The following is an 8769-nucleotide window of genomic DNA, read 5'->3' as shown; positions in this document are numbered from 1 at the left end:
AACAGTTTTCATATCAGTATATTTTTAACTTACCGACTGTTATTTCAATTGCATAAATACCCGAAATAAACAATTTAGAGCTTGCCAAATAAAACAAAATGCTTACCAGTTACTCTGGACTTTTTATAACCTCTAGTTTGCCATCTCAGGTTAAAAATAACGATATGTCTAGAACTGAAATAAGACCCAAAAAAATACTCAGGCTGTGTTATTATTTGGTTTATATACATTTAAGTATTATTGAGAGAGCAAAAATCTAATTCTTGAAAGTTTTATTGCAAAGAAAGAAAAATGCTTCTCCCTTGTGGCTTATCAACCTTCATTTAAATCTTTTATATTAGAAGCAATGAGTGGTAGCTAACTAGCTTAATAGTTGAAAAGGTCTAGCAATATTGTTTTCAAAAGGTTTGACCCTCCCACATTCACTGAGAAAAGGTTCCTCATTTCGAGGCGCATAAGGGATGTTGTCCCATCTAGTTATGTCAGGATTTCTTCTAAATCAAACAGTAAAACAAATGAATCAGATAAGTTAAGTTACCACAAACTAAAATCATATAAATGAACTGGATAACTAATTATCTTAATTTTACATACGTATAGAATATTTACTACAATCGATAACACATTTAACAGTATCCGATCAGAATTACAAATACAATAAAATTGAGAAAGGAAATTGGGGATGTGTCAAAGCGACAACAACCCGACCATAGAGCAGATAACAGCCGAAGGCCACTAATAGGTCTTCAATGTAGCGAGAAACTCCCGCACCCGGAGGCGTCCTTCAGCTGGCTCCTTAAAAGATATATATACTAGTAAAGTGATAATAGACGTCATACTAAGCTCCGTGTTATACACAAGAAACTAAAATTAAAAATCATACAAGACTAACAAAGGACAGAGCATAGCTAGATATATTAATGTTGGAAAACAAAGTACCCTGACACGTCTTAAAGTGGTGCATTTAAGGTTTATAATACAAACAGATTTTGAAATGAGAATTACAATAGTTTTGTGATGTTTTATTTTATATATTTACGTAATAAAGACGACAAGTTTATAACGTTCATTTTAAACACCAAAGATTTTTTGAAATACTCTTTTGACTTTGTGAAAGAAAATGCATAATATCCTGCAAAAGTCATTGAATCTGAACCTTTTTTTTTTTGCTTTTTCTAATTACAACGAGAGCTAATTGGTACAATTATGTTTCAATGTATGTTAAGTGCAGATCCTAAAATATCATTTTCACTGTATATGCCAGAAATTTCTGATGTAGAATGATAAATAAACAGACGAATTTTTTTTTATTTTTGAAGAAAATGAAGAAAATTAGTTAAAATGTATATGTTAAGAAACACATAATACTAATAAAACAAAGTAAGAGATGCGAACGGATTTTTTTCGCGCCTAAAGCCAATTAGCTGTGAAATATATACTAAAATAGGTGAATATTTAGGACATTTCACGAACAGATCGTGCAGGTGTTTTATAACTAACAGGTAAGATGTTGTTGCAGAAAAAATATTCATTTCAACACAATTCTTTAAGTTGTATAACGTAGAATAGGTTTTGTCAGTCAGTTTCTTCATATTGAACTGAATTCCACTATGATGCTTTCTTTATGCGAGTCATGTTTACTGTCGAATAATGATACTATTCTTTCATTTTCATTTTCGTTATCCATTCGTTTGAGGTGTTTGGACTTTTGATTTTGCCTTTTGATTTTTGATTTTCCATTTTGAATTTCCTCGGAGTTTAATATTTTTGTGTTTTTACTTTCACTGTAGAGCGATTTATTAGTATTGTATATGCGGAGCATTTTCACTGCATGATTTATTTATTTTTTTATCTATTACAGCGTATTTGTTTAAGCATGTAAAGCAAGTCTTTAGTTAGCGTGCTTGCTTTGGTTTTATTTTTTATTGTACAATCATTATGATAACACCCAATTTAATTCAAATATTAATACAGGTTAAACTATGCCGATACATATTGTTTAGAGATGTCAATCTTATTTACAAAGTTTGTATAAACAATTATACAGACAAAGCAAGCAAGTCAACCAAAGTTTTGTTTACATGCATTAGGAAATTAGCTGTAAAGCCTTAATTTAGGCGACTTTCTCAAACAATAGATAAAGTAAGAGACGGATTTGATCAAATTTAACTTACGGAGGAAAGTTTGGTTTTAAAACACTCTAAATAAATTCAATAGATATAACATTTATTTCAAATGTATTCCATTTAATTTCTTATAAATCGTATAGGGATCTTTATCCTTGTTTTTTTTATCGTTTTTCCATATCCTTGTGTTTTTATCCATTTCCATGACACTTCACCACTAATTACGAACATCTTGATATAGATTGAATCGTTGGTTTTCCCGTTTAAAAGGTTTTACACTGGTGCCCTTTATAACTTGCTGTTCGGTGTGAGCCAATACTCCATGTTGAAGACCGTATTTTGACGTATAAAGGTATACTTTCATAAATTGTGACTCTGATGGAGAGTTGTATCATTGTCACATATGACATCTTATCTATCTATGGCTCAAACCGAAACGAGACGGGATAAAAAGGGATAAAAAACACACTTTTTAATATATTTATAATGAGCTTAATATGAGTCAGAAAAGAGTAGAATAGTGTATCGCGTTGGGGTATAAGCGTGACGCGGAATTGCCGATTTTTGTGTAAGCGTGACACGTGAAAGTAAAATGATTGTGTCGTGAAAACGAGAAATAAAGTATAGCGAGACACGGAAATTTTCAAAAAATGAGAAATGCATAGTATAAGCGGGATCAGGGATCAGACCCCCCCCCCCCCCCCCCAATGAGATCCCAGAATTAGATATTTATTTATCTTCATCCTATTGTTACAGCCATGCCTTCAATAATAAATGTATCCCATGCATGCATTTTTATATTTTTGGTCCCTTTTTCAAGTTTGTGGTCTCCAAATTTATAGACAAAAGTCCTTATGGATATTTGGAGTTCTTTGACATGCAGAATCTAAATAAAGGCAACAGTAGTATACCGCTCGTTCAAAACTCATAAATCCATGGACAAAAAACAAAATCGGGGCAACAAACCAAAACCGAGGGAAACGCATTAAATATAAGAGGAGAACAACGACACACCACCGAAACGGACCAAGCAACAGACAATACACCACGAGAATAACAAATATAACATCAAAACCAAATACATGAATATGGGATAGACAAGTACCGTGCCACGTCTTATCTCAAAAATAAGAGAAAACAGAAACGACTCAACGTTAAAATGCAACACACACAGAAACGAACAATATTATAACAATGGCCATCTTCCTGACTTGGTACAGGACACTTTTAAAGGGGAATAAAAGTGGTGGGTTGAACCGTGTATCCAGTTTGGGGATTTTTTGCCAAGTTACCGAAATAGCCGACATAGAGGTCCAAAGGGTCTAAGATCATCAAACATGAATTGTAGCATGCATGTCGTGTACAATTACCCAAATGTGCATTGTTTGACCTCTGTGGTAGTATCCACTCGCGAATCTAGACATTTTCATAAGTAGGGGCCCAATGACTGCCTAAGAGGGGGCCCGCTCCATTGATTCCATATAAAAGTAACCAAATGTTTTCCCAAAAAGGGGGCAACCCCCTGTCCCCATTAAATTTTTTTGTATCAATGGTGCTCTACGTCACGTACCAATGCAAACAAAAAAGTTCGCCCACACACCTTACATTTCATTTTTTATTGACTGTGGATAATTTATGTCACATACCGTTTCACCTTATACAGTAAAAATCATGCAAGCAACAATCGAGTCAAGAACATTTATTCTACCAAAAACTGTCTTTTTCAGAATATGGAAATTGAAGCAGTTGAGGGTACAACTGGGAAAGTTAATCTTTTATAAGCTTTTCTGTCACCATTGCGTTTCAAGATGCATATTTCATGCGTGGAAGATAACATCCTCAAATGTACTCGTCTCTATTTTACCCAGACTGCACTTAAACTCCGCCACATCAATATTTGACTTAAAAAAAAAATACAGAAATATCTTTTAATTTTTTTTTTAAATCAAGGAAAAACGTAATTTGAAGAATACAATATGACATTTTGAGAACCGTTTTTGTTACAAGTTTGAAAAGCTATATATTTGATAAAGAATAAATGAGGAGTTTGTATTTCAATTTGAAAATACATTTATCATAAATTCTAAAGTCATCAACTAAGTTTTTTATTTGTTTCAAGTGCATTTAGCACATAATTCTACAATAAAAATTCCTCGCATCTTCGAAAATTCCACATCAGAAATGACTGCACTAACAGTGATAATTCATCGCATCTATAGTTAAAATGGATCGCTTTCAATAATCGATATGATATATTATGCTGCTTTTATAATACTTATTTGAACCTTAATGCTATGTTTGTACATACTATAGACATATCACAATGAAAATATGTAAAACCTTTCCTTCAAATCAATTAATTTGGTATTTTCAAAACGTAAACAAATACAGTTTTCCCGTAATCCTTTATTCTACAATAGACATGCCCGCATATGACAGTGAAAATGCATTAGCTGGATTCGCACTTTATATACACTGTGTTTGTGAACAACATGATTGGTTCCTTTTTTATTATGGAAATATGTATAAGAAGATTTGGTATGAATGCCAATGAGACAATTCTGCACCCAAGTCACGATTATAGGTCAAAATACTGTCTTCAACAAGGAGCCTTGGCTAACACCAAACAGCAATGTATAAAGGCCCAAAAAAGTGTAAAATAATTCAAACAGGAAAACAACAGTCTAATCTATATTAAAAAATAATGAGAAACAAGAACCACTTATGAACCAAACCAACGAACAACAACCAATGAATAACAGGCTCCTGACTGATTTCTAGTGAAACCGTTTCAGGAACATCAGATCGAGACCTCTTTTTTTGTTTTGATTTGGATGAAACATTTCAATTTCGTTTTCTTTTAAAACGGTTTATGTTTCTGTCATAGTGTTAACGAATTCGTAGTATTCAAAATGTAAACCGAAATGAGTACAGTATTAATATAGCATGACAAAATAGAAGTTATTTTTTCAATTTACTACTTTAAAGTACTTTGATTAAACTGTTCCATGTTGGTACACCTACGAAGTTTTATGTAACTAGGCACTGCTGTTGTGAATATTCGTTTCATTGTTCTTACTACGTCATAAAATGAAATATAAAAAAAATCAAAAGTATTGGAAATATCAAATATATCAGTTAATCAAATATCAAATATATCAGTTAATCAAATATCAAATATATCAGTTAATCAAATATCAAATATGTATGTAAAACATTTCTTTTTAATATTGATATTTATGAATTACAGCATGAAACGAGCTATCCATGTTTATATTCAAATTGATTGTTTCAATAAACATATCATTGAGTATCAAGCTGCAATTAATTTTCTTCGATTTTCATACAAAGTTAATTTATTTTCCACAAGAATATTCTGCAGCTAATTCGCTTTGTATTCCATATCGTTCACAAAGGGAAAATCCAGCGAGGAGATCGTCGATAGAAACGCCATCTGGCGGAGGAACTGGTCCGTTTTCATATTCTGCTGGAAGATTGTCACTGAACGTTTTTTGACGATAAAAACCTAAATCTTTAATCAGGTTATCTAATTTGTCATAGGTCGTTTTGTCCAATGGTATTCTCTGAAATATAAATGTCAAATGATGTCATTAATATAAGAGGAACATCAATGAAAATCACAGATCCATTTAAATTCTATTTTTTCTGACAGTGTATTTAAATATATGTCTTATCTTGAAAGGACAAGAGCAACACACAAAACTATTTTGGTCTGAAGCATTTTATGTTTTCAACTACACTCCGTTCGTGAAGTGGAACAGAATCATGCTCATATTTTTCTTTAACAGGAACACAGTAAAAAGATATTCATATCTTAATGCAAATTAGTAAACGCAAAAATTATTTGTACATGCATGTCATTTAAATCTTTCTTTCAAGACTAACTTACAAAAATTTCCACGTCATTTTTATTGTACAATATTAATTCTGGTATCTTGTTCGCTTCTGTGACATTCAACTGTGGTATACTGTAACAGTTAAGGAATAACAATGAATGTGTAATCTCTAAACAGAAACAGACAAATGGCGGAGTTGGTTTTTTTTACCTTTTCCTGTGACATAACATGATTGATAATGTAGTCTAAGATGCATGATTTTTATAAGTTGTTATTCGCTTTGAACTGAGAGTACTGTCAAATCTGTATCAAATCTGTAATTTCTTTTGTTGGGATGCACAAGTACTCGTCCACTCTGTGAATTTGTTGGATGTATTTCTATTTGTATCCGTCTGATTATTTTGACCTTTATAACTGCTCCTTATAGTTTGTTTATGATTAGATTTACTATAAAACTACTCTCCCAGGTCAGGATGAGTGTTTAACACCATCTAACAAGTTCTGTATGTGCTTTTCCATGGTCAGAAGCCTGTACATAATTCAGTCGCTATCGTCTATCGCTGTGAAGCATATTTGATTTTTCGTTTATTATTTTGTACATAGATAAGACCATTATTCTTATCGTCTGAACTATTTTACATTTGTCTTTTTGAGGCCTTTTATGACTAACTATGCAGTATGGGGTTTGTCCATTATTGAAGGTCGTACGGTGATCTATAGTTGTAAGTGTTTGTGTCATTTGGACTCGTGTGACGAGTTGTCTCATTGGCACTCATACAATATTTTTGTTTTCATATATAAAAACTCAATAAAAAATTATGGCATTTGTACTATGAAATTACCAATCTAATATTTTTAGATGAAAATCAGCATATTGATACTCACTATGAAATCTGAAAGACGGTTTTACAAACTTAGGGGATTTTGGAAGCTCTGGGTGGAATTGAAAGGATAGTTAGCTCCTAACAAAGCAATCGTTTATAGCCAAGACCAGCAAGTTTTTTCTATATTCAAGTAACCTTTTTTATGGGCTCATCCACGGTTTTTGTTAGGGTTGATATTGTATTGTCTTTAGTTTTATATGTTGTGATTAATATCATTGTATTTAGATTAAGTCCCACAGTAACGTAATTCGGGTGACGCACACAAGTAAATAAAACCTCTAACCACATCGTGATATTTGAGTTCGCCTTTAACCTTTCGTGGGGTTTGTGAGTTTTAGTTATCTGTATGTGCGACCATTTTAGATGAACCAAATTTGTATCTGACAGTATCTTATATTGGGTAAATCTATATATAAGTAAAGAGATATTTAGTATAAAATTAGTGGATACTAGTAAAGTCCTTCCTTGTGGAACCAGTCCAGAACGTGTTTGTACTTCTTCTTAAACGATCATTTGTTACTCAACTGAAAATGAAAAAAAAAATATAGTTAGAATTCATATTGAAAAGTGGGATTGGCCTTCCAATGTTATATTCATTCTTTTAGTTCTTTATAAAGTTATACAAATGTGTATGCTCAACTGAGGCCAATGTGTGGTTGTCACCTCTTAAGTCAGTTACTAAATAAATGATTTCCCTGCTTTAATTCTGAACTCATAATTTTTGTTTTATTTGTATGTACTTGTTTTTTAACGAGTTTAATATTTAAAAAAAAAACAGCTCTTTGGTGTGTTAAAATTCATTCACAATCTGCCCACACTCGGACGGTTTAAAATATTTCAACTTCGAAGCGGCTTTGTCCTCGTGGTCAATAAGTTCATATATTATACACCATTAGGTAAATGTCAGAAAAATATAAACTTTTTAATATGAGGCTAATATTGTTTGTATACTGCTACTTGATATAAAACAATGATAGCTTTTTAAATTGTTACACAACTTTCGAACTCATTTTTACCCCTTAATGGACCCCTTATTTTAGAAAAAGTGTTCCATGATGAAATTGACATTGCACAAAATAAAGCTGTGTTGCATAATTAGGAAATAAAAACAAACTGGTTGCATTATAAAACATAACAAATGTAACCATCTTCATCTAAGCAGATTAGTATAGGTCCTGTTCGGTATTGCTAAAATAAGTTGACAAGTAGGTCAACCGATATAATAATAAGACAAAAATAAGTCCTATTTACATCTCTTTCTACCCATTCATGAAAAAAACAGAAACATCAAAACATATTAAAAAATCTCAAATAGATATAGGAAGATGTGGTGTGAGTGCCAATGAGACAACTCTCCATCCAAAAAACAATTTAAAAAAAGTAAACCATTATAGGTCAATGCACGGCCTTCAACACGGAGCCTTGGCTCACACCGAACAACAAGCTATAAAGGACTCCAAAATTACTAGTGTAAAACCATTCAAACGGGAAACCAACGGTCTAATTTATATTAAAAAAAACGAGAAACGAGAAACACGTATATATTACATAAACAAACGACAACTACTGTACATCAGATTCCTGACTTAGGACAGGTGCAAATACCTTGGTTTTTTACTATGACAATAACAAGGATAAACTGATGAAATTTTGTGATGTGCAATGAAAAGACAATACATTTTTTTTTAAAGTATTTTCCTTAATCGTATAAGCTGCTCTCGTCCAAAGTTTTTTTTCCTTCTTTAATTCTACAAATAAAAGTCAGTACTTACAGTCACGATGCCTTTGAATATTTTGTTGTCAGAACTACAAAGTAATGACTCAAATAGTAGAAAAAATCCCAGTAAACCAACGATGTTCATATTTCTGTTTTCCAGTGTTATATGAACAATATCACGTCAT

General features: G+C 32.1%; 1 long non-coding RNA gene across 1 annotated transcript; it reads right to left on the bottom strand.

The window, feature by feature from the left end:
* Positions 1–5332: 5332 nt before the first annotated feature.
* Positions 5333–8769, bottom strand: LOC134699274 (uncharacterized). The gene is made up of 4 exons (XR_010103543.1): positions 8640–8769; positions 7318–7391; positions 6037–6115; positions 5333–5710 (listed from the first exon to the last, which is right to left on the bottom strand). It is a non-coding gene; the product is annotated as an uncharacterized LOC134699274 (long non-coding RNA).

The sequence above is a fragment of the Mytilus trossulus genome, unplaced genomic scaffold (genome assembly GCF_036588685.1).
Source record: "Mytilus trossulus isolate FHL-02 unplaced genomic scaffold, PNRI_Mtr1.1.1.hap1 h1tg000050l__unscaffolded, whole genome shotgun sequence".
Classification (NCBI taxonomy): Eukaryota; Metazoa; Mollusca; class Bivalvia; order Mytilida; family Mytilidae; genus Mytilus; species Mytilus trossulus.
This window is presented reverse-complemented; position numbering and strand designations above follow the sequence as displayed.